The sequence below is a fragment of the Pseudophryne corroboree genome, chromosome 1 (genome assembly GCF_028390025.1).
Source record: "Pseudophryne corroboree isolate aPseCor3 chromosome 1, aPseCor3.hap2, whole genome shotgun sequence".
NCBI classification, from domain to species: Eukaryota; Metazoa; Chordata; class Amphibia; order Anura; family Myobatrachidae; genus Pseudophryne; species Pseudophryne corroboree.
The window spans coordinates 43,410,868-43,429,898 of NC_086444.1; the positions used below are offsets into that span (position 1 = coordinate 43,410,868).

Genomic DNA, 19,031 nt, shown 5'->3' on the forward strand with positions numbered 1-19,031 from the left:
TACCTCCATGACTGCAAATCGGTGGGTATTCTAAGTTCCAAATAATGCGCAGTGCAAAAACATGCAAAACACACCCCTCCACCAACAGACGTACGCCCCATTTTGCAATTGCCTCAGAGAGTTAATAAAAAAAGTAGCAGAAAGGGTATTAAGAGGTTACAGAGTACGATAATTAATTGCCACATTTTTTTCATCCTCTTTCTTGAAAACGCAATGGGGGAAGGAGCTCTGAGAAGTTGGGGCGCGGGCTGAACTCAGTGACGTGACTTACGTCATAAAGCCCCTCCCACTTCAGGGCACCAATGTAAGTAGGGTAGCTATGGGTTACACTGTGTGTTCTACTTAGACTACTTTTATTAAATATGCCCGTGAGTGTTTTAATGGCCTATTAATATTGTAATGACATTTACTATCATATTTAACTAAGACTTGTGAGATATCAGCTAGATTTCTGCAAGTAACTTACACTGCTGTTATTTAAGAAAAGGAACACACAAAAGTAGGCCATGAAATAGGGTATCATTGTTTTAATAATTAGCAATTATGATTTCTGAATTATTAATTGCGCATTTCCCCAGCAAGGTTCTCCCCCTGGAGGACAGCAATGAGCAGAGCTCAGGCAATGCTGGAGCCTCGAACTTCAACAGCAAAGAGCAAAAATAGACAGGAAGAGGCCCGAACTAGGCGCTGAAAAAAGGAAATTACTACTGGGATCACTCCGAAACCTTTAATTAGCTTTTTTTGTGTGCCAGCTCATTAGTTATTATCTAGTGCATGTTTCAACTGAATGCAAATTTCATTTTGCTGAAGCTGTAACCATATGTCATTGCTTACTGCAAACTATGGTACAATGCCCAGTGGAGGCAGCCATTTTGTGGGCCAGTCCTCAGCCTATCACTGCACTATGACCAAGCAGGAGGCAGTAAACGGTCACCAGTTTCTAGTCCATTGATAGTGTTAATCATGAGAAATGGTAGAACCCCTTACACACATTACACCACAGTAGAGCCCCTTATACACAGTATGCCATTTAGAGCCCCTACACATAATGGCAGGTAAAGCCCCTACACCTCAGTCCTCCTCCTCCACGTCATTCCTCCTTCTTATCAATCCCTTCCCCCCACAGGTTGTAGTGACAGTGAACAAAGTGTGTGAGCAGTGTGTAGCATTAGTGAGCAGAGTGTAGTGTCAGGGATCAGTGTGCGTGTGTGTGTGGTGTCAGTGAACAGGGTGTAGTTACAGTGAGGAGTGTGTGTGTGCAGGGTGGTGCAGGGTCAGTGAGGAGAGAGAGTGTGTTTGTGCATGTGTGTCTGTTCCCACGTAGCAGCTATGCTTACATTACTTGCCCCTAGCGCTGAGCCGCAGCAGTGGCTCCTGTTCCCGGAAGTCCCTCTTCACACACTGCAGGAGAGGAGGTGGGGCGGAGCATATGGGGTGGAGACCCTAAGACTATGTATGTGCCAGCACTGCAGCTGTTGTGCTGTGTGCAAATGTGCTGTGTGCCAAGCACTGTCTGCACCCCCCTAGTTACGGCCCTGTGATTACACTGCTGGAATGGATATATGAATCAGGAACTAGGATTCCCAAGATTAAATAAATACATAAACCACCCCAGCAACAGAAATAACTCTCTGATAAACTGCTAAACACCAAACCTTCTATGAGAGGTCAATCAAAGCCCCAGTCCTCACTCTTCAGCTGAAGGTAGACCATAGCATCTGTTGATTGACATTTGTTGATCAGGTGTACTCCAAAGGGGCACATTATTAAAAAAGTATAACAAAAAAAATACAGTGAAATGTGTTCAGTCAAAGCTGAACGTATCACGTATATTAAAACTTAAAATGCGTCTGGTGAATCTAAGTCGGCCACAAGCGAGATGCCGCTCCCTCCCCATGCAAGTAACAGGAGCAGATGCCAAAGGACTACAATAGGAGCAGGGACAAATTAATGCTGGGGAGAAGTCCCATGTACTGTGGCCTCATCTCCTCCATCTACGGGCCCCCTGCTTACCTTATGCAGCTAACACCCAGTGATATTCAGGTGCTGCATGGGCAGAAGATAGTACAATGTCAGAGTCTTTACTTTCACTGCTCAGTGACATCTTTCCAAAGTTATCACTGGAAAGTACACACTAAATAGGGGGGGGGGGGGTACTGTGATTAATTAGTACCTCAGTAAATTTGATTTAACCATCTGTGCTGAGCAATGGATATCTTTAAAACCTGTACTGTTAGGGTGCCTTGAGGTCCGAGGTTGGGAACCACTGGGCTGAGGGATCCGGATATCAAATTGGTCATCAGTAGAGATGTACACCAGACCATTTTTGCTGGATTTGGATTTGGCTCTGATTCGTCGTTATGGATTTGGATTTGACTCTGATTCGTCCTCCTGTTATGGATTTGGATTTGCCAAACCGCTGTGTTTTTGGATTTGGATATTTTTTCAAAAATGTACAAAAAAAAGCTAAATTCACATAATTTGGGCCTTTTTTTGTTCCTAGAGTATTATTAACCTCAATGACATAAATGTCCAGTCAATTTTAACCACCTCACAGCTCACAATATTATTTTCACCAATATTGGCCATAGGCTGCTGCGAGCCGGCTGGTTACTGAGCTACAGGGCAGCGGCACAAACACAGCAGTTTATAGCACACCTATGAAACATTACCACAGTGTACTGGGGTACAGTGCATAGAACAGTACAAACTATATATATATATATATATATATATATATATATATACATATACATAATATATATATATACACACATATATAGTTTGTACTGTTCTATTTTTATTTATTTTTAGACTCAGGGCTTTGAACAAAGGGCATCAGGGTAAAGCACACCAAACAGTACAACCAGTAGATCTATATATATTTCTAATTTTTTTGTTTTTGCATAAAGCCACAGGGCTTATAGAAGCATGTGAACAAAGTTCACCAGTGTAAAGTGCACCAAAAAGTACAATTTATATACTCATATCTATATTTATTTATTTTTTGTATTTTTAACTTGCAGCTCAGTTGAAACTGCGTGTATCACAGGGCTTATAGGTGCATGTACACAAAGTGCTCTAGGGTAAAGCGGGCCACACGATACAATTTACAGCAGAGTATAGCGCAGCATTCAACAGCGTGCAGTGTGCCCCCATACACAGTCACTATAGAGCACAGCCATTTGTGAATCTGAACACAGCACATCATTACACCATAGTACAGCACAGCATACAGCAGCATGCAGTGTGCAACCATACACAGCCACTATAGAGCCCAGAACACTTATGAATCTGGACACAGCACATCATTACACCATAGTACAGCACAGCATACAGCAGCATGCAGTGTGCAACCATACACAGCCACTATAGAGCCCAGAACACTTATGAATCTGGACACAGCACATCATTACACCATAGTACAGCACAGCATACAGCAGCATGCAGTGTGCAACCATACACAGCCTCTATAGAGCCCAGAACACTTATGAATCTGGACACAGCACATCATTACACCATAGTACAGCACAGCATACAGCAGCATGCAGTGTGCAACCATACACAGCCACTATAGAGCCCAGAACACTTATGAATCTGAACACAGCACATCATTACACCATAGTACAGCACAGCATACAGCAGCATGCAGTGTGCAACCATACACAGCCACTATAGAGCCCAGAACACTTATGAATCTGAACACAGCACATCATTACACCATAGTACAGCACAGCATACAGCAGCATGCAGTGTGCAACCATACACAGCCACTATAGAGCCCAGAACACTTATGAATCTGGACACAGCACATCATTACACCATAGTACAGCACAGCATACAGCAGCATGCAGTGTGCAACCATACACAGCCACTATAGAGCCCAGAACACTTATGAATCTGGACACAGCACATCATTACACCATAGTACAGCACAGCATACAGCAGCATGCAGTGTGCAACCATACACAGCCTCTATAGAGCCCAGAACACTTATGAATCTGGACACAGCACATCATTACACCATAGTACAGCACAGCATACAGCAGCATGCAGTGTGCAACCATACACAGCTACTATAGAGCCCAGAACACTTATGAATCTGGACACAGCACATCATTACACCATAGTACAGCACAGCATACAGCAGCATGCAGTGTGCAACCATACACAGCCACTATAGAGCCCAGAACACTTATGAATCTGGACACATCACATCATTACACCATAGTAATTAATCTTCAAGAACTTTCCACTTCACTCCAACAACTGCTTTCACCTATTTCTGCATTCACCTCTCCTGAGATGGCTGTATCACACCTTAATAAGACTCTAGAACTAGCCCTTGATGAAGTGGCTCCAGCTACCCATCACACTCCACGTAGGCCTAGATGTCAACCATGGCACTCCAAATCAACAAGACAACTACAAAAACTCACACGAAAACTTGAACGTCAGTGGCGTAAATCTCGTATTTCAAGTGACTTCCTCACATATAAGACAGTCTACCATTCTTATAAAAATGCCCTGGACACTGCCAAACAAACATATTTCCAAACTCTTATCTCTGCTCAAGCCTCTAACCCCAAACGACTCTTTAATACATTTAAATCACTTCTGAATCCTCCCGCACCTACCCCACTAGCCACTATCAAGGCACAGGATCTTGCTTCCTACTTCAAGGAGAAGATTGATAAGATCCGAGATGAAATGGTATGCTCTTCGGCAGCCAGTGACCTGCTCCGTTCTGTACCTGAACCCTCTGGCACACTTTCTTCATTTGATCCCACAAATGAAGATGAAGTATCATCACTCTTCTCATCCTGCTTCACTACTACCTCTCCTCTTGATCCTTTACCCTCACAAATAAGTAAAGCTCTGTCTCTGGTGCTCATCCCTACCTTAACTAACATCTGTAATCTCTCTCTCTCTACTGGTATTTTTCCTTCACTCTTCAAGCATGCAGTGATTACTCCCATTTAAAAAAAACAAAATTCTGACCCTAATGCTCTCTCAAACTACCGCCCTATCTCTCAGCTCCCTTGTCTCTCTAAGCTACTTGAGAGACTTGCCTACACTCGACTCACACACTTTCTTAACTCATACACTTTGTTGGACCCACTTCAGTCAGGCTTCCGTTCCCAACATTCCACAGAGACGGCACTGACTAAAGTGGTTAATGATTTGGTCACTACGAAGTCTAAAGGCCACTACTCACTACTTATTCTTCTAGATCTATCTGCTGCATTTGACACTGTAGACCACTCTCTTCTCATACAGACACTACAATCCCTAGGTCTTAAAGACACAGCCCTTTCTTGGTTCCTCTCGTACCTATCTAATCGCTCCTTCAGTGTTCGCTTCTCTGAATCTACCTCCTCTTCGCTACCTCTTTCAGTTGGAGTACCGCAAGGCTCAGTCTTGGGTCCTCTGCTTTTCTCTATCTATACCTCATCTCTTGGTAAACTAATCAGCTCTTTTGGTTTTCAGTATCATCTGTACGCAGATTATACTCAAATCTACCTATCCTCCCCTGACTTGTCCCTATCTGTACTGGACCGTGTCACTGAATGCCTTTCTGCCATCTCATCCTGGATGACATCTCGCCACCTCAAACTTAATATTTCAAAGACAGAGTTAATTATATTTCCACCGGCCAATAGTAGGTACCAACCTGATATCTCTATCACTGTTGAAAACTCGACTATCTACCCTACCCCACAAGCTCGCTGCCTAGGTGTCATCCTTGACTCTGATCTGTCCTTTGTTCCCCACATTCAATCTGTCTCAAGATCATGTTACATGCATCTAAAAAACATATCCAAAATACGACCATACCTTACACAAGACACTGCTAAAACTCTAATCCACGCTCTTATTATCTCCCGCATTGATTATTGCAATAGTCTCCTAACTGGTCTTCCCAAAACAAGACTCTCACCACTACAATCCATTCTGAATGCAGCGGCGAGGCTTATCTTCCTTGCTAGACGTTCATCGTCTGCAGATCCACTCTGTCAGTCCCTCCATTGGTTACCTGTACTCTACCGCATTCAATATAAAATACTTTTACTCACACACAAGGCCATTAACCAAACTACACCAACGTACATCACTTCGCTTATCACAAAATATCTCCCAACCCGACCTCTTCGCTCTTCGCAAGATCTGCGTCTCTCATCCACACTCATTACTCGCTCCCACTCACGACTGCAGGACTTTCATCGGGCTGCACCCACCCTGTGGAATGCCCTACCACACACAATAAGACTCTCCTCTAGTCTCCAAACCTTCAAGCGTTCCCTCAAAACTCACTTCTTTAGGCAAGCGTATCAAATTCCTGAACCGCCCACATAACTTTCATAAACCTTCCTATCAAATTACATCCACTCTTTACAGTCCACACACATCCTCACATGTCTTCTCATTCTATGCAATAGATAGCACCTTTCCTTGTGTACATATGCCTATTTCCCTATAGATTGTAAGCTTGCGAGCAGGGCCTTCCTACCTCTATGACTGTTATCACCCAGTTTGTTATTGTTATTTCAAATTGTAAAGCGCAACGGAATTTGCTGCGCTATATAAGAAACTGTTAATAAATAAATAAAATAATAGTACAGCACAGCATACAGCAGCATGCAGTGTGCAACCATACACAACCACTATAGAGCCCAGAACACTTATGAATCTGGACACAGCACATCATTACAACAGAGTGTAGCGCAGCAAACAGCAGCATGCATTTGTGTGAAATGGTCCGAGTCCCGTCCATGGCGCCTTTCATAGAATAAAAGTCCCGCGAGAATCCGACGCCAGGAGGATGACATTCGGCCTTGATGTGGGAGTGACATGGGATCTGAGTCTGGATATATATATATATCTAATACAGAATGCTGCATAAGCTGATGGTGAAGAGGTTTGGTCCGTGACTACAGTCTGTATACTGATAATCGAGTGGCTGTACTAGAAATAATCTTGTTTCTAATCAAATTAATTGCAGAGTTTAATTATACTCACTATTACACATCTTATTTAAAACCAACGTATCTGGATAATAGTTTCCTTTAAGCATGGACAAGGATCTTATGTCCAGGGACTTAGAGATCGGTGAAGGAGCTGAAGTGGCTCCTTATCTCAACCACAGGAATAACTCACTTAATATATCGTATTCTTGAATTTCCTCCCTGTAAATTACAAAACAAATACAATGGGTCTTTTATGACGGGGCAAAGAGACTTACTCAATTTCCGAAAGGCCTGGATTTAACACACTATCTTCTAAGGAAGACATAAAGCTAGTTAAAAATTAATGGCAAATGTAGCAAAGCAAAATTAATATTTAATCAATGCTTTTATGCAAGGACCTTATAAGAGGGAAAATAAATAAATAAAAACATTTTAAAAAAACAAACAAACAAAAAAATGTTATGTTAAATTAATCCTGGCGTGGTAGCGGTTAAACTGTTGGCAGCGTGCGACTTCTAATAAACACTCAGCTAATTCTGTAGGAAAAACACTAATTAGAAAAGCAATAATAATTGGTGTAATTGTTCTAAATTACCCTCCTAGCAGAGAAGTGTGCTTATGAGTGAGACAGCTGCTCTGCAAGGACCAGTCATCGTTCCCCTCTCTCTGCTGCCACCCGGAGGCCGTCAGTCCGTATTGCACCCTGCCGCACGCTATATATTTCCCAAGTCCACAGTCATTAAGTTACACCCTCAGGTGTGCAGACAATTCAATTTAACATAAGAATGAATTAGGTGCATTTAAGAATTACAAGTTCAGATTACACTGGCACAATTTCTCTATATATGGCTGCGGCTAAATTAACAACGCAATGGCGAAGCGTACGAGGGTTGGCACAGAAAGAGACAATTTTAAATATGCTTAGGGGAAAAAGAGTGATTGTTACCATTTTATTTCGTAGCGCAAGAGTTCAAACACCTTAGCTACAATTTATTTTATTACATTTTGTTTTTAGATTTTTTTATTTTATTTTTTTCCAACGTGACCGGATTGTAGTATCGGACCTTTATGAACTTTATTTATTTATTACCAGTTATTTATATAGCACATACATATTCCGCAGCGCTTTCTAAAAAATATTTGGCCATTCACATCAGTCTCAGCCCCAGTGGAGCTTTCAATCTATATTCCCTACCACATGTACACATACACAAATACACACTAGGGTTAATTTTTTTGGGATCCAATTAACCTACCAGTATATTTTTGGATTGTGGGAGGAAACCCACACAAGTTTGGGGAGAATATACAAACTCCACACAGTTAGGGCCATGGTGGGAACCGAACCCATGACCTCAGTACTGTGATGCAGTAATGCTAACCATTACACCAACCGTACCAGGATTCCATTGCCGGTTGCCGTTGCCATACGAACCCTATACCATTGGAGCCTTTAAATTCAAACACGGAACTGGTATATCTAGGTGGATGAACTCTTGTCACAGATTGTAATTTTGGATATATTTAGTGACTGTCCACATGCCAGCAAATACTTGCATATATGCTGATGGCGATATATCAATTCTGGTCATAAGTAATCAGTTCCACTAAGGGCATTTATTGAGACTTTTTAACGTTATAGAAGGAATGCCTCCTCTTTTTTATAAAATTAGCAATTTTCTTTTTCATGCAGTAATTAATGTTCATTTAGTACTATTCTGTGTCATAGCGCTGTATATCCATTTCCTAATTACACCAACCATACTGCCAATAACAATGAAATAACATAGTGAGAGTTAGGGTTCGTCCCAATGTGCGCTTACTGAGAATTTGCCTGCACTGCGCTCCAAGAGAAAAAAGTGGGCAGTGTATTTAATGAGACGCAACCTAAGATGGGGCAAACGCAGGGTTTCTACACTTGATTTAGGAACAACGTAAAGATAAACTGCCGCAAAAAGCCTAAAAGAGAAAAAAAATTGTAGTTAAATTGTTTTACATACATCTCCAATATAATAATAATCTCCTATATAATAGCCCAGATCTGTGAGTCTGTGCCTGTGTGTATAATGCTGGGCGTGGCTAGGAGCATTCATTGGGTTAGCAGCAGGTCTATCACACCCAGTCCAAAGCTGATTGGGCGAGAAACGCCCTCCCACACAGGTTACATCCAATGGAAGGCTCTGCCCTTTGGCAGGCTATGTGTTCCCAGAGCAGGATTAACAATGAGGCTGATGGAGCTGCAGCTGCAGGTCCACACCCCAAAATAGGCCCACTGCATCTGCAGCAACGTACCCTCCAACAATTTACACATAAACATTGGTACAAATTCGAGAAGGGGGCGTGGCCATGGGTAAAGTGGCCACGGGTACAGTGGTGTGACCCCGCCCCTTTTCCTGTACTTTCAATGGAAGTTTAGAGAGCCAAAAATCAGTACAGACCATAAAAAAAAGGTACTGTACCTGCCAAAAAGGTCCAGCTGGAGGGTATGCCACTGCATCTGCAGCAAGTCTCTGCGCTGTAGATAGGGGGAAAAAATACTTTTACTGCAGCGTCCTATGGGGGTCATTCCGAGTTGTTCGCTCGTTATATTTTTTCGCAACGGAGCAACTAGTAGCAAACTGCGCATGCGCAAAGTTCGCAGTGCGCCTGCGCCAAGTAAATTTGCACAAAAGTTTGGTATTTTACCCACGGCCTAACGAAGATTTTACTTCGTTCTGGTGATCGGAGTGTGATTGACAGGAAGTTGGCGTTTCTGGGAAAAACGCAGGAGTGTCTGAAGAAACGGGGGAGTGTCTGGGCGAACGCTGGGTGTGTTTGTGACGTCAAACCAGGAACGAAACTGACTGAACTGATTGCAGTGTAGGAGTAAGTCTGGAGCTACTCAGAAACTGCTAAGAAATTTCTATTCGCAATTCTGCTAATCTTTCGTTCGCAATTCTGCTATGCTAAGATACACTCCCAGAGGGCGGCGGCCTAGCGTGTGCAATGCTGCTAAAAGCAGCTACCGAGCGAACAACTCGGAATGAGGGCCTATGTCCTGCTGCCAGTCCGCCTGCCCCCTCCGGTATCAACAATCCCCACTCCCTAGCCGCGGCACAGGTGGAACAAAAGCTGCTGTGGCCACCGGCACAGATGTGTATGAAAGCAGCACAGCGGAAGGCTTTCATACCCCTCCCTGCGCCGCATACTCTCTGAGCCCCGGAGCGTCCTCTGCATTTGATGTCACAGAAGGGCCTCCCCGCCACAGCCGCGCCCAGATCCCCAGAGGCCCTGACTCCGCAACACAGCACCTGGCCTGCCGGCCTGGAAGCCCCGAGATGGCTAATGTAACGGATAGAGTGGGTGATATCGCGGAGGGTAATGTTTGGACGCTGAATCAATGTAAAATGGGGCAGTGCTGTGCAGTGCAGTGGGTGTGCAGTGTCACTGACACTGCACAGCACTCTCACCTTTTACATTGATTCAGCGAGTCAGTCAGTTCTGCCAGCCAGTCACTATTGTTAGCGCCGGTGTCCCAACGCGCCGCATTACAGGGAAGTAGACGCACTAAATAAACTACAGCTCCCAGCAGCCCTTAGTGGCGAAGCAAGTTTATTGAGTGCATCTTCTTCCCTGTAATGCGGCGTATTGGGACACCGGCGCAAACAATAGTGACTGGCTGCTGTGCGAGTCTCCAGGAGAGCCACTGCCAAAGGGAGGACAGCACCCACACCCCCTCCACCAGCCGCGGTGGCTCCGGAGCCCCACCCGCAGCACACAAGCAGGACTGAGGGACAGACACACACAGACTCACAGGCTAGTAGGGTCTGGACACGGAACATCAATCTATTACAAACTACAAAGCATTAAAATCTTGTTTTCTCCTGATGTTGCAGTTTATCTTCAACTGAAGGCAAAATTAGACTAGTGTCAGACGTTTAGAAAGAACTCCTGTAAAAGATTTAGAACCATCCTATCCTATATTTCATCCTATAGCATCAATATTTTAAGGCAAAGACCACCTTGATGTTTAATAGCCATTTTTCCCCATTCTGGCGATTGTCATGTGTCAATGGTAATATGGGTCTCATTCAGAGGCGCATGAAAACTGTGAGCTATTTCAGTGTCCACCTAGCCGAGTGATTATTTGCTTGCAGGAAAAATTCCAGAAACGTTATTCTGAGTGTATACACAAAGGTGCTTTTGTGTATGGGACAGAAGGTGTCAGAAAAGGGACGGTGAAGGGGGTGGGGTGGTGTTCCTGAGCGGTGGCCTGATGTTAACATGAAAATAATCAATTTCTCGGGCGTGTCATGGGAGCAGGCGGCTGCGTTCTCAAATGCATAGGCGCTTCAACAGAGGCTGCACCTGTCCGTGCCACTGGTGCATGTCATAAGGCGCTAATGGTGGAGGTTCTAGATCCACCGGCGATGTTACAGCACGCAGGGGCTCAGAAAGTGGGGGTCAAAGGGGTTGCACTCTCAGGCCCATACTAGTGCACAAGGGGAAGACTGAAACTAGCATTTACATATTATTGCACCCGCAACTCCGGCAACAGGAGTTAGAGCGGAGGCAGCAGCATCTACCTCTGATCAAGCCTCAAGCCTTCGATGTACCATCCCTTCGGGTCAGACAGAATCACTGACGTTACTCACCTTCTTACCCCAGGAGACCAGACAGCTTCAGATTCCTGATTGGTTTGTTGCATGATTCCTAAATGAGTTTTACTCCTCCCACATGCCAGCACAGTGCCTGGTGCCCCAGTATAACAGAGAATATGTACACTCCTTTTAAGAACCTAGAGGGAGAGCCTAAGGGGGTACTGTGCAACAGTAAACTCCCCCTAAGAGCACCACTGGAAAGCAAACAGTTCTGGATATTGAATTAGGATGATGATCATTGGTCATTGTGCCCATGGGCGGATCCAGAAGAAAATGAAAGGGGGGGCACCATGACAGGGGAACGGTAATAGTTATATTTACATGCACCTAAGACACGTGTGCTCCCAGATAAGGGGTGTGGTATCACAGGGGGCGTGGCCTCACAGAATATGCCATCAGGTAATGATTGGCTGTAGGCGCGCATCCTGGTTTATTGCCAATGTTTCACCCTGATGGCTGATTGGGCCTTGAAATGTTGGTCACTTGTTCCATTAGTTGTGGGTGCTTGGAAGGCACCCCAGCACAACACAATTATTATAGATTATAGTTGGTGGTGGCAGGTGCAGCATACCTTGTTTTGTACAGACAGCAGCAGCAGCGCCACTACTCCGAGACTCAGACTACAGGACACGAACGTCCCATCTTTGATTAGCAGAAGCAGCCAGCTGGATCCCCAACAAGCAGCATAAGACGTCTGCAGGACAGCCCTGTCACAATCACACGGGCCGCCTTCTCACAGCTGAGCTGAGTGTGACTGCACCTAGCATGGTGGTAAAGGAAGTGGAGGAGGAAGCGCTGGGAAACTGTGCAGTACAGTGAGGGCTAATGAAGCCTTCTGCGCCGTCATAAGTAACAGTCTTACTCCATGCTGGCATTTGAACCCCACACCTGGGCTGGACTCTGGCTGGCTGGCAGTGGGGGAGGTAGGTTGTGGTGTGAGCAGGGGGAGGCGGAGCTGCAGCTCCAGCCTCCCCATTGGTTATCACACGGACTTGCTGTTAGAGCCGCGGCGGGTCCTAGTGCCTGCCGGCTCTTTTATCAAATCTGACTGACGGAAATAGCAGTAGTGTTGCTGCTGTTCTCCTTTTGAAAAAAAGAAGAAGTCAGAAACGACAGGGGGGGCACGGGCCCGAGTCCCCCCCCCCCCCCCCCCGGATCCGCCTATGACTGTGCCAAGACTCATCTGCCATTCAGCTTGTTATCCCAAACACTGAAAAACCAAACTTGCACAACAAGGATGAAACTTGGTGCATGCTGGTGTTTGTAGTCCTGGTAGTTCCAGCATGCACTGGTAGCCACTGGCAGACAAGAATATGCTGGCGCTTATACAGTAGTTCCACAAGTGCCAGGATGACTGTTAGGGCGTATATTAAGAAATTAGTGGCATGGAGAGCATGGGAACGGTCAGGTGTGTTCTCCCGGGGCCACAGCTCGGAATACTGGCCCAGATGTAATATATTGCACGTAAAGACATCTCTGATCTATGCAGTGTGACTACTTCATAGTGAATTGCTGAGCTGCGTTCTATGGAATATGGCTGTAGCTAGAGAAGCGTTGCCTCACTGTGTATTTAGATTTTATTTCAGATTTAATGATATGCTCTTGAAGTTGGTTGATGTGTTGGAAGCAGGAATAATGGCCAAGCGTAAGGATCTGAGCGACTTTGAGAAGGGCCAAATTGTGATAAATAGGCATATGGTTTAGAGCACCTCCAAAGCGACAGGTCTTGTGGGGTGTTCCTGGTGTGCAGGGGCGTAAATTCATCCCAGTCTCCCGGAGGCAAGTTGGAGTTTGGCAATCCCACTAAAAAATAAAAAGGGAAAACAAATGTGTGTGTGTTTGCGTGTATATACAGTGTATATATATATATATATATATATATATATGGGATGTAGTCACGATCCCTGCGCTCCGCATAGCGAGGGCAGGATCCCGGCCGCCAGAATGCCGCCAGCGTGCCGCAGACTATTCCCACTTGTGGGTGTCCACAACACCCGTAGAGTGGGAATAGAACCTGTGGTGAGCACAGCGAGTTTGCAGCGTGGCCGCAAGGAGCTTAGTTGCGCTCGTTCCCCTGCCGCCATTCTGGTGGCTGGGAACCCGACCGCCGGGATCCCGAACTCAACTCATATATAGCAAAATAGGCAGGCGGAACTCGGATACATTTCAAAGACTCCGAATGCCGCCGGCCTATTTTGCTGTGTTGGATCCCGGGCTAAGGGAGACCTAGGAGGGCACCGTAGCATTTCACAAAGAATATGGGAGTGCTGCCTGCATAAATTGCTATATACAGAGCCGGCCCTAACCAATATGATGCCCTAGGCAAGATTTTGGCTGGTGCCCCCTAGCACCGCCGCTAGTTCTGCAGGAGATGCCTGGCATGAGTCAGCTGGCAGCTCTGCTAATGTCAGGCGCCTTTTGTTTATAAAAATGCATCTTATTTGCATTACTATGTGACTAGGATGCACAAGCAGCTTCTGCTGATTAAAATGATATGCAGCATGCCTATATTCTGTGTGTGACTGCGGCTGTATCTGCATACGAAATGCTACATTACAGTGATTTCCAGGACTACACTGCAACGTAGCATTTTGTATGCAAATACAGCCGCAGTCACACACAGAATATAGGCATGCTGCATATCATTTTAATCAGCAGAAGCTGCTGGTGCCCCTAAGCATACCAAATGCCCTAGGCATTTGCCTAGTTTGCCTATGCCTAAAGCCGGCTCTGGCTCTCTCTCTCTCTATATATATATATATATATATATATATATATATATATGTATATATATATATAGACACAGTATATAGATATATACTGTATATACTGTAAACTCACATGACATACATAATAATATAGATAGCGATATCAGCCTGTCTGCAGAGACTGGAGCCTGCAGTGAATTGCCAGGGCCCCAGCTACACTGTGATTCAGCCGTCTGTAGTATGCAGATTGACCATTCCCTGCTGGATCCCATCTCACAGTCCAGCAGCAGCAGTGACGGGTGCACCATCACTGATGTGTATATATATGGGCCCAATTATATTGGAATTGATACTGTGGGGTATATTTACTAAGGTCCCGATTTTGACCGAGATGATGTTTTTTCTTCCAAGTGTCATCTCGGGAATTTACTAAACTCAAATCACGGCAGTGATGAGGGCATTCGTAATATTTTGGAAGTCCTAGGAAAAAATTACGAATCAATACACCATCGGTCAAATACGCCTGCAATTTGGTAGAAATCGGTAATTTACTAAAAAGTGCAAATCACAAACACTGCCGACAATAGCCAAACACTGCCGTGCTGAAATACAATTCGTGGAAAAGTGCTAAAAAAAAACAAACCTGCCTTTTTCCCCCGTGTTTGGATAGGCATGCACGGATCCATGAGATCCGTGCATGTTGTTCAGAGGGAAAGTGTTTTTTTTTTTTTTTTTAATTGCGTGGGGTCCCCCCTCCTAAGCCAAACCAGCCTCGGGCTCTTTGAGCCGGCCCTGGTTGAAAAAATATGGGGAAAAAATGATAGGGGTTCCCCCATATTTAAACAACCAGCACCGGACTCTGCGCCTGGTCCTGGTTCCAAAAATACGGGGGACAAAAAGCGTAGGGGTCCCCCGTATTTCTGAAACCAGCACCGGGCTCCACTAGCCAGATACATAACGCCACAGCCGGGGGACACTTTTATCTAGGTCCCTGCGGCCCTGGCATTACATAACCAACTAGTCACCCCTGGCCGGGGTACCCTGGAGGAGTGGGGACCCCTTCAATCAAGGGGTCCCCCCCCTCCAGCCACCCAAGGGCCAGGGGTGAAGCCCGAGGCTGTCCCCCCCATCCAAGGGCTGCGGATGGGAGGCTGATAACCTTTTTGTCAAAAAATGAATATTGTTTTTAGTAGCAGTACTACAAGTCCCAGCAAGCCTCCCCCGCAAGCTGGTACTTGGAGAACCACAAGTACCAGCATGCGGAGGAAAACCGGGCCCGCTGGTACCTGTAGTACTACTACTAAAAAAATACCCCAATAAAAACATAAGACACACACCTTGAAAGTAAAACTTTAATACATACATCCACACCTCCATATACACATACTTACCTTATGTTCACACGAGGGTCGGTCCTCTTCTCCATGTAGAATCCATGGTGTACCTGTTGAAAAAATTATACTCACAAAATCCAGTGTAGATGGCTCCTCTTTTAATCCATTTGTAATTCAGGTACTTTGCAAAATAAAAAAACGGACACCCGACCTCGCACTGAAAGGGGCCCCATGTTTTCACATGGGACCCCTTTCCCCGAATGCCAGGAACCCCCTCTGACTTAAGTCTAAGTGGGTTCCATCAGCAAATCAGGGAGCGCCACATTGTGGCATCCTCCTGATTGGCTGTGTGCTCCTGTACTGTATGACAGGCAGCACACGGCAGTGTTACAATGTAGCGCCTATGCGCTCCATTGTAACCAATGGTGGGAACTTTGAGGTCAGCGGTTGACCGAAAGTAACCTCACCGCTAACCACAAAGTTCCCACCATTGGTTACAATGGAGCGCATAGGCGCTACATTGTAACACTGCCGTGTGCTGCCTGTCATACATTACAGGAGCACACAGCCAATCAGGAGGGTGCCACAACGTGGCGCTCCCTGATTGGCTGATGGAACCGTCTTAGACATAAGTCAGAGGGGGTTCCTGGCATTCGGGGAAAGGGGTCCCATGTGAAAACATGGGGCCCCTTTCAGTGCGAGGTCGGGTGTCCGTTTTTTTATTTTGCAAAGTACCTGAATTACAAATGGATTAAAAGAGGAGCCATCTACACTGGATTTTGTGAGTATAATTTTTTCAACAGGTACACCATGGATTCTACATGGAGAAGAGGACCGACCCTCGTGTGAACATAGGTAAGTATGTGTATATGGAGGTGTGGATGTATGTATTAAAGTTTTACTTTCAAGGTGTGTGTCTTATGTTTTTATTGGGGTATTTTTTTAGTAGTAGTACTACTAGAGATGTGCACTTGAAATTTTTCGGGTTTTGTGTTTTGGTTTTGGGTTCGGTTCCGCGGCCGTGTTTTGGGTTCGACCGCGTTTTGGCAAAACCTCACCGAATTTTTTTTGTCGGATTCGGGTGTGTTTTGGATTCGGGTGTTTTTTTCAAAAAACACTAAAAAACAGCTTAAATCATAGAATTTGGGGGTCATTTTGATCCCAAAGTATTATTAACCTCAAAAACCATAATTTCCACTCATTTTCAGTCTATTCTGAACACCTCACAATATTATTTTTAGTCCTAAAATTTGCACCGAGGTCGCTGGATGACTAAGCTAAGCGACCCTAGTGGCCGACACAAACACCTGGCCCATCTAGGAGTGGCACTGCAGTGTCACGCAGGATGGCCCTTCCAAAAAACACTCCCCAAACAGCACATGACGCAAAGAAAAAAAGAGGCGCAATGAGGTAGCTGTGTGAGTAAGCTAAGCGACCCTAGTGGCCGACACAAACACCTGGCCCATCTAGGAGTGGCACTGCAGTGTCACGCAGGATGGCCCTTCCAAAAAACACTCCCCAAACAGCACATGACGCAAAGAAAGAAAGAGGCGCAATGAGGTAGCTGTGTGAGTAAGCTAAGCGACCCTAGTGGCCGACACAAACACCTGGCCCATCTAGGAGTGGCACTGCAGTGTCACGCAGGATGGCCCTTCCAAAAAACACTCCCCAAACAGCACATGACGCAAAGAAAAAAAGAGGCGCAATGAGGTAGCTGTGTGAGTAAGCTAAGCGACCCTAGTGGCCGACACAAACACCTGGCCCATCTAGGAGTGGCACTGCAGTGTCACGCAGGATGGCCCTTCCAAAAAACACTCCCCAAACAGCACATGGCGCAAAGAAAAAAAGAGGCGCAATGAGGTAGCTGTGTGAGTAAGCTAAGCGACCCTAGTGGCCGACACAAACACCTGGCCCATCCAGGAGTGGCACTGCAGTGTCACGCAGGATGGCCCTTCCAAAAAACACTCCCCAAACAGCACATGACGCAAAGAAAAAAAGAGGCGCAATGAGGTAGCTGTGTGAGTAAGCTAAGCGACCCTAGTGGCCGACACAAACACCTGGCCCATCTAGTAGAGATGAGCGGGTTCGGTTTCTCTGAATCCGAACCCGCCAGAACTTCATGTTTTTTTTCACGGGTCCGAGCGACTCGGATCTTCCCGCCTTGCTCGGTTAACCCGAGCGCGCCCGAACGTCATCATGACGCTGTCGGATTCTCGCGAGGCTCGGATTCTATCGCGAGACTCGGATTCTATATAAGGAGCCGCGCGTCGCCGCCATTTTCACACGTGCATTGAGATTGATAGGGAGAGGACGTGGCTGGCGTCCTCTCCGTTTAGAATAGATTAGAGAGACACTTGATTTACTAATTTTGGGGAGCATTAGGAGTACTCAGTACAGTGCAGAGTTTTGCTGATAGTGACCAGTGACCACCAGTTTTATTTATAATCCGTTCTCTGCCTGAAAAAAGCGATACACAGCACACAGTGACTCAGTCACATACCATATCTGTGTGCACTGCTCAGGCTCAGGCCAGTGTGCTGCATCATCTATAATCTATATATAATATTATATATATCTGTCTGACTGCTCAGCTCACACAGCTTATAATTGTGGGGGAGACTGGGGAGCACTACTGCAGTGCCAGTTATAGGTTATAGCAGGAGCCAGGAGTACATAATATATTATATAGTGAGTGACCACCAGACACACAGTGCAGTTTATTTAATATATCCGTTCTCTGCCAGAAAAAAGCGATACACACAGTGACTCAGTCAGTCACATACCATATCTGTGTGCACTGCTCAGGCTCAGGCCAGTGTGCTGCATCATCTATATATATTATATATCTGTCTGACTGCTCAGCTCACACAGCTTATAATTGTGGGGGAGACTGGGGAGCACTACTGCAGTGCCAGTTATAGGTTATAGCAGGAGCCAGGAGTACATAATATTATATTAAAATTAAACAGTGCACACTTTTGCTGCAGGAGTGCCACTGCCAGTGTGACTAGTGACCAGTGACCTGACCACCAGTATATATAATATTAGTAGTATACTATCTCTTTATCAACCAGTCTATATTAGCAGCAGACACAGTACAGTGCGGTAGTTCACGGCTGTGGCTACCTCTGTGTCGGCACTCGGCAGCCCGTCCATAATTGTATATACCACCTAACCGTGGTTTTTTTTTCTTTCTTTATACATACATACTAGTTACGAGTATACTATCTCTTTATCAACCAGTCTATATATTAGCAGCAGACACAGTACAGTGCGGTAGTTCACGGCTGTGGCTACCTCTGTGTCGGCACTCGGCAGCCCGTCCATAATTGTATATACCACCTAACCGTGGTTTTTTTTTCTTTCTTTATACATACATAC

General features: G+C 45.4%; 1 protein-coding gene and 1 pseudogene across 1 annotated transcript in view; both read left to right on the forward strand.

The window, feature by feature from the left end:
* The window catches only part of LOC135055152 (perilipin-2-like), a 165,077-nt pseudogene that overhangs the window by 64,831 nt on the left and 81,215 nt on the right, over positions 1-19,031 (forward strand).
* LOC135055143 (perilipin-2-like) overlaps positions 1-19,031 on the forward strand; it is a 76,694-nt gene that overhangs the window by 246 nt on the left and 57,417 nt on the right. The gene's annotated exons all lie outside the window — the stretch shown is intronic.